Consider the following 14,236-nt stretch of genomic DNA (forward strand, 5'->3'; position numbering starts at 1 on the left):
TCTCCAGCTCGACCCAAACCAATACCAATAATGAAACTCCCTGGATCTTCTTGCTTCGGTAAAGGTTGGGTTGGATCAACACTTGATGGTGGCAGAGGTGGGCTGGGCTTCTGTGGTTGATATGGCGTACTTGATTTGTGAAGTTTCTGCTCTGGCCTTATCAACTCTGGCGCTCTCCTCTGCTCTGGCGTCCTTCTCCTCTGCTCTGGCTGTCGAGTCAGAGCTGGCAGCCTAGTCTGCTCTGGCATCCTCGCCAGAGCTAGCGCTTGATGAGTTTGGCTCTGCTGCTGCTGTAGCTGGTCCAGCGCGCCCGACAGTTGCCCCACAGTTGTCTCGAGGCGTTTGATAGTGGCAGCCTGAGACTCCATACTTTGCATGGTCATCTCAAAGCTTTGCTTACTGACCTCCATAAAGGCCTGCATAGTCTCCTCCAGGGACTGTTTTTGCGGATGTGTTGGCGGTGAACTCTGGAATTGATTGCGCTGAAAATTCCCTTGGTGCTGACCTCTCCATTCACCATTGCTTTGATTATAATTTATGCTCTGCGCAGGGACAGGTGCAGCTTCCGTATGGCTCATCTTGAGCTGTTGTACTTCGCGCATGATTGAGGCCAATTGTTTCTGCATCTCAAACTGGTTCGTCACAGCGCTGGCCTCAACTCTCTTTCCACGGACCGACTTTTGTTGAGAGCTCTCCGCTAATGTTTTGAATATCTCCTTCAGCTTTGCAGCAGTCTTCCAAGCTATGTTCCCTCCTGCGGTGCTGTCCACCATAAATTGGGCAGTTTGCACTAACCCATCGTAGAAAACTTGCATCAACATCACGTTGGGGAGTTGATGTTACGGGCACTGGCGGAGGAGTTCTTGGAATCTATCCCATGCTTCATGTAGGGGCTCGTCCACTCCTTGGGTAAATTCCATGATTTGCATCCTGAGCTCCTGTGTCTTGTGGCTGGGATAGTACTTGAGCATGAACTTTTCACACGCTTCTCCCCACGTAGTGATAGAGTTGGGCGGCAGAGTTAGCATCCATGTTCTCGCCCGATCTTTAAGTGCATAGGGGAAGCACTTGAGCTTAAGTTGGTCCTCCGTGAGCTTCAGCAATGGAATGGTTTGAACTTGTGTGCAAAAATCACGGATGAATTGTAGGGTATCTTCACTCGGCATCCCATGGAACAGAGGTAGAAGACTTGAATCATTCGGCTTTAGATTGTAATCTCTGACGGCGGGTGGAAGCACAATAGCCGATGTGTTGGTGTCTCCGATGACGGGCAGGGTGATATCTCCCATGTACTCCATATTTTGTGCCATCTCCTTCTTCTCCTCGTTTGTAATCTGGCAGCGGCAGCGCTGAACTCGTCTGAACAAACACTAACAAACGGATCAACCATACCGGCGGGAAAGAAAAGTAAAAACAAAACGTAAAGTAAAGAAAGCAATTAAAAACTTAAAAGAAAAGTGACACAACTAAACGCCTAAAACCTTCCCCGGCAACGGCGCCAAAATTTGACTCAACCTAGAACACCTCTAGTTTGAATTGCAATAGAACAAGGACATCCTAGTGATGGTAAGTTGACCCAGTGTCATCTCTCAAGGAAGATCTTTAAGGGCTTTTAATTATGTCACAAGAAAGCAGTAAAGGTTGGGATTATTAACTAAAACTTGGAAAGTAAATTTACGTGAAATTAAACTTAACTAGGCAAAAAGAAATTATTAACTAATGCTTGTAATTTAAACTTAACTAAAAACTTAATCTTAAAATTATCTAGGCGAATTAAACTATTAAACCCTAGGCAAGAATTTAAAGAACTTAAATTAAAGAATTAACTAGACAAATTAAATTTAAATAACTTTAATTAAAACTTCTAATCTAATCTAACTAGGCAGAAACTAAATTGCATAATTTAAAGAAAGCATCATAAAAACGCATAAGTAAATTTGCAGAATTTAAAGAAAGCATAAGTAAAAGCAAATAAATAAACTGGATTAAATAAATACCGTAAATTCGTCTCGAGAAGTAATCTGTCACGTAATTACAACTTTAAACGGGAACTAATCTAAAACATGAATTTAAAGAACTATAAACTAACTAGAACGGAAATCGAAACTAAAATTATGAAAGCAATAAACCTAAGCTTTAGCTAACTTGGCGGAACTAAAGATTAGGGCAAGGGATGATCTAACTAAGTGCCGGAGGCAAGAGGATTGATTTTACAATGAAAACTAAGCCCTATTTATAGACCTCAAATTTCCCTAGATCACCATGGAAGTTGCCATGCAAAGCCGGACTCTAAAAGGAATAGAATCGTGCAAAGGAAGGTAAGTCCAGCTGTGACGCGCGCTCTACAAGTCATCTCCACCCTAGCGGAAATCGCGGCTCTCGCCAGCAGAATGGCTTCCGCACTGGCTCTCTCCAGCGGAATGGGTCGCCAGCGGAATGGTGATTTCTCTGGCTATCGCCAGAGGAGCGGTGATTTCTCTGGCTTCCGATTCCTCTGGCGCTTCCGCGCTCGCTTTGATTCCTCTGGCGCTTCCGCGCTCGCTTTGATTCCTCTGGCGCTTAGGCGCTTGCTTTGATTCCTCTGGCGCTTCCGCACTCGCTTCGATTCCTCTGGTGCTTCCCATTTCGCTGCTCTGGCAAGCGAGGCTTTGCTTCTCTTACATGCTAGAGTATGCACAAAAACACGATTCTTAGCCCAAACTCTCCAACATTTGCACTCTTCATCTTGAAAACCTAAATCTCCTGCAAAGCATAAAATACACCATAAAACGCACCAATTTCCAGAAGATTTAACTTAAAATGTGCACATGCAAACCCCTAAAATTAGAACAATTAAGCATAAATCAGTCTTGAAAATCTCTTTTAGCTCTGTTACCGTCTTCCGAGCTATGTTGCCTCCTGCCGTGCTATCCACCATAAATTGGGCAGTTTGAACTAACCCATCATAGAAGAACTGCATCAACATAACATTAGTGAATTGATGTTGAGGGCATTGACGGAGGAGTTCTTCATATCTCTCCCAAGCTTCATGCAAAGGCTCATCCGCTCCTTGGGTGAACTCCATTATTTTTGTTCTCAACTCCTATGTTTTGTGGCTTGGGTAGTATTTCAGCATGAATTTTTCACAAGCTTCTCCCCATGTAGTGATAGAATTGGGTGGCAGAGATAGCATCCATGTCCTCGCCCGGTCTTTAAGTGCATAGGGAAAGCACTTGAGCTTGAGTTGGTCCTCCGTGAGGCTAAGCAGTGGTATAGTTTGCACTGGGGTGCAAAAATCTCGGATGAATTGCAGCGCATCCTCGCTTGGCATCCCATGAAACACCAGCAGTAAACTTGAGTCATTGGGTTTGAGATTGTAATTTCTCACAGCAGTGGGGAGCACGATTGCCGACGTGTTGGTATCTCCAATCACAGGTCTGGTGAAGTCTCCCATGTATTCCATGTTCTGGGCCATCTCCTTCTTTTCCTCATTTAAATTCTGCTTAGGGCTGAAATTGGCGGAGCTGGCCTCTTCCTCCTTAGCTTGTTTTGCCGTTTCTGTCGTAGGCTCTGTATCGGCAGAGCTGGCGTCCTCCTTCGTTGGCTGCTTTGAAGGCTCAGAGTCAGAGCTGGCTGGCGAATCTTGTTCCTCCTCTCATGCGCTCTGCTCTGGTAGTTCAGAATCAGAGTTGGACTTGGCAGAGCTGGCTTCCTCCTCTTCTACGGTCTGCTCTGGAACTTCAGGTTCAGAGTCAGAGCTGGAATTGGCGGAGCTGGCAGCGCTGTCTTCAGCGAACACTCCTTTGCAGCTATACTTCCTTAAAATCCCTTCGCTCGTACTATGCAACGGGGACACAAGTTTGCCTTTAAGACTACGGCGTCCCTGCATGCACAACACTAAACAAACGGATTAAACGTACCGAGGGGAAGAAACGTAAAAACGAAAATAACAGGAATTTAAATAAAGCTAGTAAAAACGACACAATTAAAACGCCTAAAACTTCCCCCGGCAACGGCGCCAAAATTTGACTCAACCTAGAACACCTCTAGTTTGACTTGTAATAGAACAAGGACATCATAGTGATGGTAAGTTGACCCAGTGTCATCTCTCAAGGAAAGTCTTAAAGGGCTTCTAATTGTATCGCAGGAAAAACAGTAAAGAAAGCAGTAAAAAGTTTGAATTTAAAAACTGAAACTTAAACTTAAACTTAAATTAAATTTGAATTTAAACTTAACCTAGGCAAGAATCTAAACAACTCAAATTAAACCTAACTTAAGAAATTAAATACTTGTAAATTAAAAACCAACTAATCTAGGCGTGAAACTAAAGTGCATAATTTAAATTGCATAATTAAAACGAAAGCATAAACATGAACGAAAAACGTAAACATGATTAAACGAAAATAACTTGAATTGAAATACGAAATACCGTAAATGTCTTGAACGTGTAATTGTGTCACTCAATCACAATCCAAGAATAAACTAAAAACTGAATTGAAATCTAACTTAAAATAATGAATTCGAAAACTATGAGGAACTATGAAAGCAAGTAAATCCTAAGCTTCGGATGCCAACAGATCTCAAAGATGGCGTCTAAAACTAGGGCAAAAGATGATATTACAATGAAAAGTATGGCCCTATTTATAGACTTCAAATCCCTCTGGATCACTATGGAAGTTGCCATGCAAAGTAGAACTCTTAAGGCAATAGAATCGTGCAAAATAAGGCAACTCTACAGCTGTGACGCGTGCTTTAGAAATAATCTCCTCCCTGGCCGAATTCGGGGCTCTCGCCAGCGGAATGGCTTCCGCTCTGGCTATCGCCAGCGGAATGGGTCGCCAGCGGAATGGTGATTTCTCTGCTATCGGCAGAGGAAAGGTGATTTCTCTGGCACTTATGTTTCCAGTAGCGAAGTGATTTCTCTTGCGCTTCCGATTCCTCTGGCACTTCGATTCCTCTGGCGCTTCCTGGGTTGGTTCCGCTGCTCTGATTCTGGGGCATTTCTCTGAAATGCCAGAGTATGCACAAAAACGTAATTCTTAGCCCATATTTTCCAAAATTTGCACTCTTCATCTCGACAACCTAAATCTCCTGCAAAGCATGAAATACACCATAAAACGCACCAATTTCCAGAAGATTCTTTTAAACTAAAGCTCATGCAAACCCCAAAATTTAGAACAAATAAGCATAAATCACCTGCTCCTGTACAAAAATTGACTCAACCTAAACACTACTCTAGATTGACTCGCAATAGTACGAGATCTATTATAACGTGTAAGTTAACCCAAGTCGTCTCTCAAGGAAAGTCTTTAAGGGCTTCTAATTGTATCATAGGAAAAACAATAAACGTTTGAATTAAAAACTAGAACTTCGTAAATTAAACTTAACTTGAAAAGTAAAATTAAACTTATAAATTAAACTAGGCAAGAAACTATAGAAATCCTAGACAATAATTTAAATAACTTAAAGTAAAACTCGAACTTAAGAAACTAAACACGATTAAACTATGAAAATTAAAGACTAAACTAGGCATGAAACTAAAGTGCATAATTTAAATTGCATGATTGAAAAGAAAGCATAAACGTAAAGGCACGGTAAGAACATAATGAAACGAATTAAATTGAATTAAAATACTAAATACCGTAATCATCTTGAATGTGTAATTGTGTCACTCAATCATAATCTAAGAATAAACTAAAATAAAAACTGGATCGAAACCTATCTAAGAACAATGAAATTCAAAAGCTATGAAGCACTAAGAAAGTAAGTAAACTCCTAAGTTTCGGCTGCCAACGAAAGAAGATCTCAAAGGCGTCAAAAACTAGGGCAAAGGATGATTTTTACAATGAAAACTAAGCCTTATTTATAGACTTCAAAATACTCTTGATCACCATGAAAGTTGCCATGCTAAGTAGAACTCTAAAGGCAATAGAATCGTGTAAGATAAGGCAACTCCAGCTGGCATCGCACTCTACAAAACACCTCCACTCTGGCGACAATTACAGCTCTAGCAGCATACGCGAACTCTGGGGAGTCGGCTCTGCTACGGCATAGTGCAGAGCTAAAAGTCAGCTCTGACAGTAGCAAGCTCTGAAAGGTGCAGAGCTGAAAAGTCAGCTCTGCATAAGTTGACTCTGAAGGTCCTTAGCTCTGCTCTGTCAATCTTTACTCTGCTCTGTCAAGTTATACTCTGGCGCGTAAGTTAGCTCTGCTCTGATACGTTTGTTCTGCTCTGGAGTTTTCATCTCTGATAGGGAAGTTCAGCTCTGAAGACTTCGGCTCTAACTCTGCTACAGAGCTATCCTCGTAGCTCTGCTCTGACGAGCTTCTTTGCTCTGCTTTGCAACACGGGCTTTTCTACTCTGGCGCGGGCTTTTCAGCTCTGCAGCGGGCTTTTCAGCTCTGCAGTCCGGACTACGCCTAAAAACACCATTCTTAAGCAAAAATCTCCAAAATTGCACTCTTCCATCTATAAAACCTAAATCTCATGCAAAGCATAAAACAACACATAAAACGCACCAATTTCCAGAAGATTTAACTTAAAATATGCACATGCAAACCCCTAAATTTAGAACAATTAAGCATAAATCAATGATCTTGGTGACATGCTTGTCTGGATCTGTGCCGGAGATGATGCTTTTAGCGAGGTTGTCTAGCTCATCTTGCTTCCTTTCTTTTGTGGTGAAGTCTGCCTTCTGCTTGATCTGGACCTCATCGTATGGATCCCGAGCTGGGTCAATTGGAACTCTTTTGACAATTTCGGTGATGATGATTGGTCCGTCGGTGATGACTTCCCACATTCGGCAATGCTGAGCGGTGAGGAAGCTTTCAAGTCGAAACTTCCATATGTCATATTTTTCAATACTAAACATAGGTATAGAGGATATTCTGCTGTGGTTAGTCTCCATCAAAAAAGAGAACAGGTAACAACAGATAGGGCAAATAGCAAGCACTTTTTGAAAGAGAAAAGTTTTTCCGAGACCTTTAAGAAAAAGGATCTAGTTCAATTAGAACCTAATCAGAAACAGAATTGTTCTTGCGAACAACCTGCTCTAATACCAATTGTTAGGTCCGGAGGGGTCTTGAATAGGTGTATGGGGGGGGGAATACACCTATAGGCTATTTTTAAACCAGAAGAGATCTCAATACAGAGATCAAAGCGAAACTTTAATCACAAACACAAACACCTGTTTATTGAAAAGAGATTTGACCAAAACAGAGTTGACGACTGATATTGAAAGACTCTTCAGTAAGGAGTTATCAGTTAAGTCACAAGAACTTAACTCATGCACGTAAGGCTTCAGTCAAGTTTGATAAACAGAGATGTTATAAATCTCACTGACTACCAGAAGATAGATCAGTCAGACTGATAACACACGCAGCGGAAATCTTTTGTTTCACAATAGCCATTTGGGTTGAGCACGTTGTTAGTCTTTAGTTCCTCGTTGCAATTAATCAGTTTTCAGTTTATGAAAGGTAAGAGCACAAGTAGGAAAGTAAAACTGAAAGCTGTAAATAACACAGAGATTTTTACATGGTTCGGAAAACACTTCCTACATCCACGGTCGGTTGATCAGACTAACAACTTCACTCTGCAAGTGCTTACGGGTGCACTGCAAACCGATGCTAGTGCTTACGGGTGCACAGCAAACCGAACCGTGTGCTTGCGGGTGCACACAACCGAAACAACTGAAGATCCAATCTTCAGTACCAACACACTTTGTTGGATTTCTCATTCCTAGCATGAACTGGCACTAGGATCTCACGGAGACAGAGTACCTTCCTGAACTCCTTTGCAACTCAAACACTCGATTCTATCGGTCGAAGGGAGGTTTGAAATCTTGCCAACTAAACTTCAAAGAACAAGTTCTTTGGAGTTAGTTTTGACCTAGGCTATGGGTAAACAGAGGTTTGCCTAAGGTCTAAGAGAATATATGTAATCAGTAGTGACTGATTTTTGGCTTTGGTGTTGTCTTCTTCGATTCAAGCTTTGGAGAGGTTAAGCTTTTGGCTGAGAAACAATTTTGGCAGAGTTTTAGCTAATGTCGTTGAATCGGTGAAGATTGAAGTGATTCTCGAGTGCTATTTATAGGAGAAGTCTTGAATAGATCCGTTGGCGGAGAAGGTCTTCAAGATTTCTTCCGTTAGAGAGTAATTTGAATTTCGGCTGAGCTTCAATCTTCGAGGTTCCTTGTTTGGTGAGAACGGCTATGTTGATGAGCAGGAGATGCGACGTCTCTGATAAAGTAGTCACCAAATAGGAATGACCTCTGCAGAGAAAAGATGATCCTGAGATCTCTGCATTTAATGCGGTTGTACTTTTGGAGTACGTGGCTTCCTTTGAACGTTGGAGGTTCAGTCCGAGAAAAAATGTTTTATTGATACTTGACTTTAGTATCACTCCGCTAATTCCACATGGCACGCATTAAGTAATCAGTTAAAGACTGATTCTTCGACTGTTGCTTCAGGCGGCAACTTCAGTCTTCAGTCTTCAGTCCTTCGTCCTCCAGTCTTCAGTCTTCAGAACAGCAACTAAACTAGAGAAGAACTCCAACACTTGAGTTCGAACAGTTCTAGTCTATTACAAACAAAGCCTATGGATTTTGGTATCATCAAAACAAGGATTAGGATATTCTATTAAGTTCCCAACAATTTCACCAACAGGAGTTTTGAAAACGTCACTGGAGTTACCATCGCCTAAGCCAGATGAAGGAATTCCAACAATCTCCTTCCCCTTAGGGTCAGCCAATGGCGTATCCAAACTCTCATCACTATGGGGCATCCGAGCATCAACAGATTGAGGTTGCCACCCAACAGAACGGTCCCTGGAATTATTCCTCTTTTGAGACCTGTTGCGATGCTTCCGACCACGCAAATTATTATCCTGCTCAGTCTGCTTAGTCGGAGAAGTAGGGTCCTTCTCCGAACTTAGTTTCCTGCAATCGTCAGAAGCATGGTCAATCGCAGAACAAAGACAACAAAAATATGGCAAATTTTCATATCCAAATTCAATTTCAAAGATATCATCATCACATTTAAAGTCAAGAAATTCAGGGATATCAATCGCCACATTCATCTCAACCAACACTCTAGCAAAATAGCCAACAAAAGCTAGCCCTAGCAGACATGCCATCTATCATAATAGGGGTGCCAACATGCCTAGCAATACCAGTAAGAACTTCAGGGTGTCAAAACTCATGCGGGAGATTAAAAATTCGAACACATACCTGAGCTGTGGAGGAAGCCATCTTGTTAGGATTGAAATTAGGAGTCCATGCCTGAAGATAGATAATCCCGACATGCAGAAGCCAGGCAGACTTCGTAAAAGCAACAACATAATCCTCTTGATAAGAGAATTCAGAGTGAAATATCCTTTGCCAAGAGGGATAACCTCCCAAGGAGAAGATGGCTTCCATAATCCAGAAAGCTCTAAATATAGGTCAGCAGCAAAACGGGGCGACTCACCCTTCCAAAAGAGAACCCGAACATGAATAGCATGCTGAAAAGAATGGACTTGTCGTTGTCGAAAGGCAGAAGAAACTGAAAGAACCGGTCTATCATTCTCAATAGATGGCTTCAAAACTGTAAAGTCATGAGCTGGGACGTAAGTAGGACGTCCCGAAGTACGGATGAGCATCTCCGCAAAGGATTTCAAAGGAGGAGGAATCTACCCCCCGGAAAGAGTGACCGGCTACCGAACTTCCGCCTTCGAAACAAGCAAATCCAACGCAGTCGGCTGAACCAACTCGACGCTCCAGGCAGAAACTATTCCCGCGAAACCAACAGCAGCAATGCTGCTATGGGACGGCAGCTGGTGCGTACAGTTACTTGGGTGAACAGCGCGTGAGCCGAAAATCTCAGTCGAAGAGGCGGCCGCCAAGGTAGTAAACAAGTTCACCGATGAATAGGAGGTCGAGTTAACCAAATTTACAGTAGAAAAACTCCCAAAACCGGCTGGAGTCGAAGCATGTACATGAGATATCGAATCAATCAGAGTACCGGTGGCTGTAGACAGCGGGATCCCGGACGAAAGGAGCGACGAATCCGAAGCCAAAGGAATACCTTGATCCCTGGCAGTCGCAGCAACTAAAGAATCCATGAACAAAAACCCTAGTCGCCATAGTAGGAAACGTGAGCTCTTGAACCCTAGAATCCCTTCCCGCAGCATTACTTGAGAAAAAAGGGACAGTCGCGGACGGACTGCCGGCGACCAAAGGAGCAGACGTCGCAGCAATAGTGTCGATGACATGAGGAGCAGACGCTGAGGGCAAAACACCGCTAGAGGAAGGAACCCTAGCCGCCACGTGAAGGAAATCGGAGCCCGACACTTCGGGAAAGAGAAAACCGTCTCTGAGGAGGCTGTCATCGATCGCAAACTCATCGTCGGAGGGAGGCGAAGTCGGAGAAAAGCCCAGCAGCGGCAAAGGATCTGCATTTGAGACAGTCGAAGAAGCGCCCAACTGCGGCGCACGAGGGACGAGCGAAAGGAAATTAGCAGTACAGAAGACAAGCATGGTGTCGGCCGGAGAAAACTAAAAGCCGATCGGCCAAAGAGCAGAAGCTCCGACGAGGGAAGCTTGCCTAAACGGCGAAGAAGTCACGGCCGTGAGAGGGAGAGCGCCGAGTGCATTTTCGGCATCTTTATGATTAGAAAAAATTATATTTACTGTAAGATAAATCTTATATACGATGAACAAAATTCTTATTTGATATGAACACAAGTCTTATCCCGAAGAGTCATATTATTGTTAAGTGCAATCTCATACAAGTAATATCATATTTATTATTAGAAAAGGTTACATTTTCTAGAAAAAGTCATATTTCCTATTAAATACTCCCTTCGTCCGCCAAGATTATGTAAAAATTACTATATTTGGCGTCCGCCAAGATTATGTCACTTTCCTTTTATGGCAATGGTCCCACCATCCTCTTTAATATTTTATCCTTACTAACACTCTTTATTTACAAAAAACCCACTCAAAATTCAATCTCAACCATACATCTCATAAAGTGGTGGGGCCATTTCTCCACTACATCAAAATCATCACCAATTTTATTAAATCACGTACCCATGCAATTTTACATAATTTTGGCGGACGGAGGGAGTAATTCATTATGTTTGCTATTATGAAAAGTCATATTTACTATTATTAAAAGTTATATTTTCTATTAGAAGAAATCATATTTCCTATTAAGTAATTCAATATATGCTGCTATTATGAAAAGTCTATTATTATCAAAAGTCATATTATCTATTATAAAAAATAATATTGTCTATTAAATAATTCTATATGTTTGCTACTAAGATAAGTTTTATTTGATTTACATTAAATAAAGTTTCATTTACGAATAAAAATGTTTCATAAAAAGTCATATTTACGAAAGAAATATCATAATTTGATTTTTTGAAATGTCTTATTTACTTTAGCTAAGTCTTATTTGATTTTATGAAAAATATCATATTTTTTTGTAAAAAAATACAAAAAAATAAAAGCTATAAATATAAATATAAATATTTTAACTAGGAATTGAACCTAAATCTCTTTGTTCATTGTAACACTCCGCCTATTTATATTAAGTTTAGAATTTATTTTAAGAGTAGATTAAATGATTTATGCCGGAAGATAAAATGAATTTATTTTAATTCCAACAAAAATGATTTACAAAAGCACTTATAAATTTAGTTATTAAATTTATATGTATTGCATATTTATTTAATTTAGCATTCAAGCATTTTTCACGAGCTTTTAATTAGCACACCCTGAGGAATTATTACAGTTCCAATAATTCAGTTCTGAGGGATTTTAATTATCAATCCTCATTCAACTCACTTACACTCATACCTTCCATCAGCCGCCCTACACCTATTCAAGCAGTCCAAAATTCAGGCTTTATGCCATGCTTGGCAGAGGCAATTAAATGCCCCATTTTCAGCCTCCAATCTCATCCCCAAGTCAAATATTGCAGGCAAATCTCCATCAAATCTCCATCAAATCTCATCCCGTCAAATATTTCAGCCCAGCTGCCCTATTCACAACCCATGCTGCTACACTACTCATCAATCCATTCAACTGTTAACTCATTTTTTTTCTTTAAATGATCTTTCCTCATTCACAATCATCTTTACCCAGCTGCAAGAATTCATACGGTAAAGTTCTCTCTTCAACTCATTTTTTTCTCAACTATGTAAACCAACTCACACACACTCAATAATCAGTCATTCATTTCACAAAGAAGATAATCACCGATGACATAGACATAGACATAATTTGATTTGCATATCATACACATATGCATTTTCTGCAAATTGCTAATCAAAGCTTTTTAAAGGGAATAAGCTATCTTTTACATGTATATGTTGAGTGTATGCTTGCTGTGATGAGAGTCGAGTCAGTGGCCGGCGGCGGAGAAGATGAGAGAAGAGGCAGTGGTGGTCGGCTCTTCGCTGCTGCTACTGTCGACTGCGGAGTCGAGAGAAATAGGGACGAGGGAGATGGTTGACCGGTGGCTGTCTCGCCGGGGAAGGAGGCGGCACGGCGGCCGGAGTTTGGTGAGGGAACGAGAGGGTGGTGAGTGTGTGGAGTCGGCAGGGATCGAGAGTAGAGGAGAGGGCAGCGACGGCTTCTCGCTGTTGTTCGCCGAAAGTCAGAGGGAGATGGGGGCGGTACGGTCGGCGGTGGCTCGGCGCCACTGTTGTCGTCGGCTGGGGTGAGTAGAGGAGAGAGTGAGACAGAGACGTGGATCTGGAGCTCGGCGGCGGCAGCCTATGGCTGTGCAGTCGCCGGAATCGAAGGGGTGGCATCTGGTATTTGGGGATTTAAGGGCCGAGTGGAGAGGGAGAGAGATGAAGCTAGGGGGGATTCCAGGAGGCGGTTGGAATGGGAAACAGAGGGTAGTCGAGAGAGATGAGGGAGGCGGCGGCGTGGGCGGAGGCGGCGGCGGCCGGAGGCCGGCTGCTGTCGTCCGCCGGAAGTGGGAAAAGGGGGGAGCTGGGCGTGCGCTGGTGTGTGTGTGATGTGTGAGTTGTGTGTGTGTGCGTGTGTTTTAAAGAAGAGGAAGAAAGAATTTTGGGCCATTGGGCCTCCTTTTAAACATGGGCCGTTTTTAATTAAACTCTGGGCCGAAATTTTAGTTTAAATGGTGGACTGCTATTTACTTTTGTTTGGGCTGCAAATTTTTGAAATAAAATATGTGCTTCCATTTAATTGTTGGACTTGTTTAATTGATTTATTAATTGACTCTTTATTTGAGTTTAATTAATTAATTTTTGAAAAAGTTTGCATAATAGTATTTTCTTATTATGTGCATATGTTAAATATATTTATTTAATTATGTGAGTTAAAGCATGGATTAATTTTGCATTATACATTTTTGCAAATAAAATCATTTTGATTAAATTGGTTCTTAATTATGATTTCAATTATTTAAGTAAAATCGAGCAAGGATATTGTTGGTGTCCTTGACTCAAGAATTTAGTTTTCAAATATTTATTAAATTTTGAAAACCCGGCTAAGTGAATCATAGGATGATAAGCACTACACTATAACTTAAGATTAGATTCAGGAGACCTATTAAGATTATAGATTTCTTGTAGGCTTTGTGGATCGTGAGGATTAGCACTGCTATACCGATTCAGAGTTAAGATTAAACGACAGGCATTGCCTAATCAGGTGGGCTTATTTTCCAAATGTATGGTTTAGCTATTGAGCTTAAATGTTTCAATGAAATGAAAACTGTTTATCCGATAAAATATTTTGTGCACTCTGCTCTGTTTAAGGCTCGCAACAATGAATCGATCGAGGTTCTCTCTTGACCTAACACGTTATTTGAGAATTGTGTACACCTATTAGCTGACCTGGTGGGTTGATCTCCATCGGGCACTAATCATGTATGAGGCGTTATAAGGGTGCTCGACGGGATGTGTTCCGGAGCATTGGGTCCCAAATGGGAACTTGACTGGGTTACGCCCTCAGTTCAAGTAAAGCAGGAGTAATAGATCCGTCGGTGGCTAAAAGGTCCGGGATCACAGCGAGTAACGGAAAGGGAGTGTGACAATTGCGCGCAATATAATAAAATGTTTTAACATGCTTAGAAGTTATTTCAATTTAAAACCTTCTAAGTCATGTCAAGTATAATTGGATAAACTGCTCTTATGATTATGAAATGTTTATAAAATGCTAGCCCACTAAGTACATTAGTACTTAGCCCAAAATTACTTTCAAATGTTTTCAGGTTGATTGGTCGGTGCTGACGGGGC

At 41.6% G+C, this 14,236-nt stretch overlaps 1 non-coding gene across 1 annotated transcript; it reads left to right on the forward strand.

The window, feature by feature from the left end:
- The first annotated feature begins 2,975 nt into the window (after positions 1–2,975).
- On the forward strand, positions 2,976–3,082 carry LOC131002973 (small nucleolar RNA R71). The gene has a single exon (XR_009094490.1). It is a non-coding gene; the product is annotated as a small nucleolar RNA R71 (small nucleolar RNA).
- The last annotated feature ends 11,154 nt before the right edge of the window (positions 3,083–14,236 follow it).

The sequence above is a fragment of the Salvia miltiorrhiza genome, unplaced genomic scaffold (genome assembly GCF_028751815.1).
Source record: "Salvia miltiorrhiza cultivar Shanhuang (shh) unplaced genomic scaffold, IMPLAD_Smil_shh fragScaff_scaffold_39, whole genome shotgun sequence".
Taxonomy (NCBI): Eukaryota; Viridiplantae; Streptophyta; class Magnoliopsida; order Lamiales; family Lamiaceae; genus Salvia; species Salvia miltiorrhiza.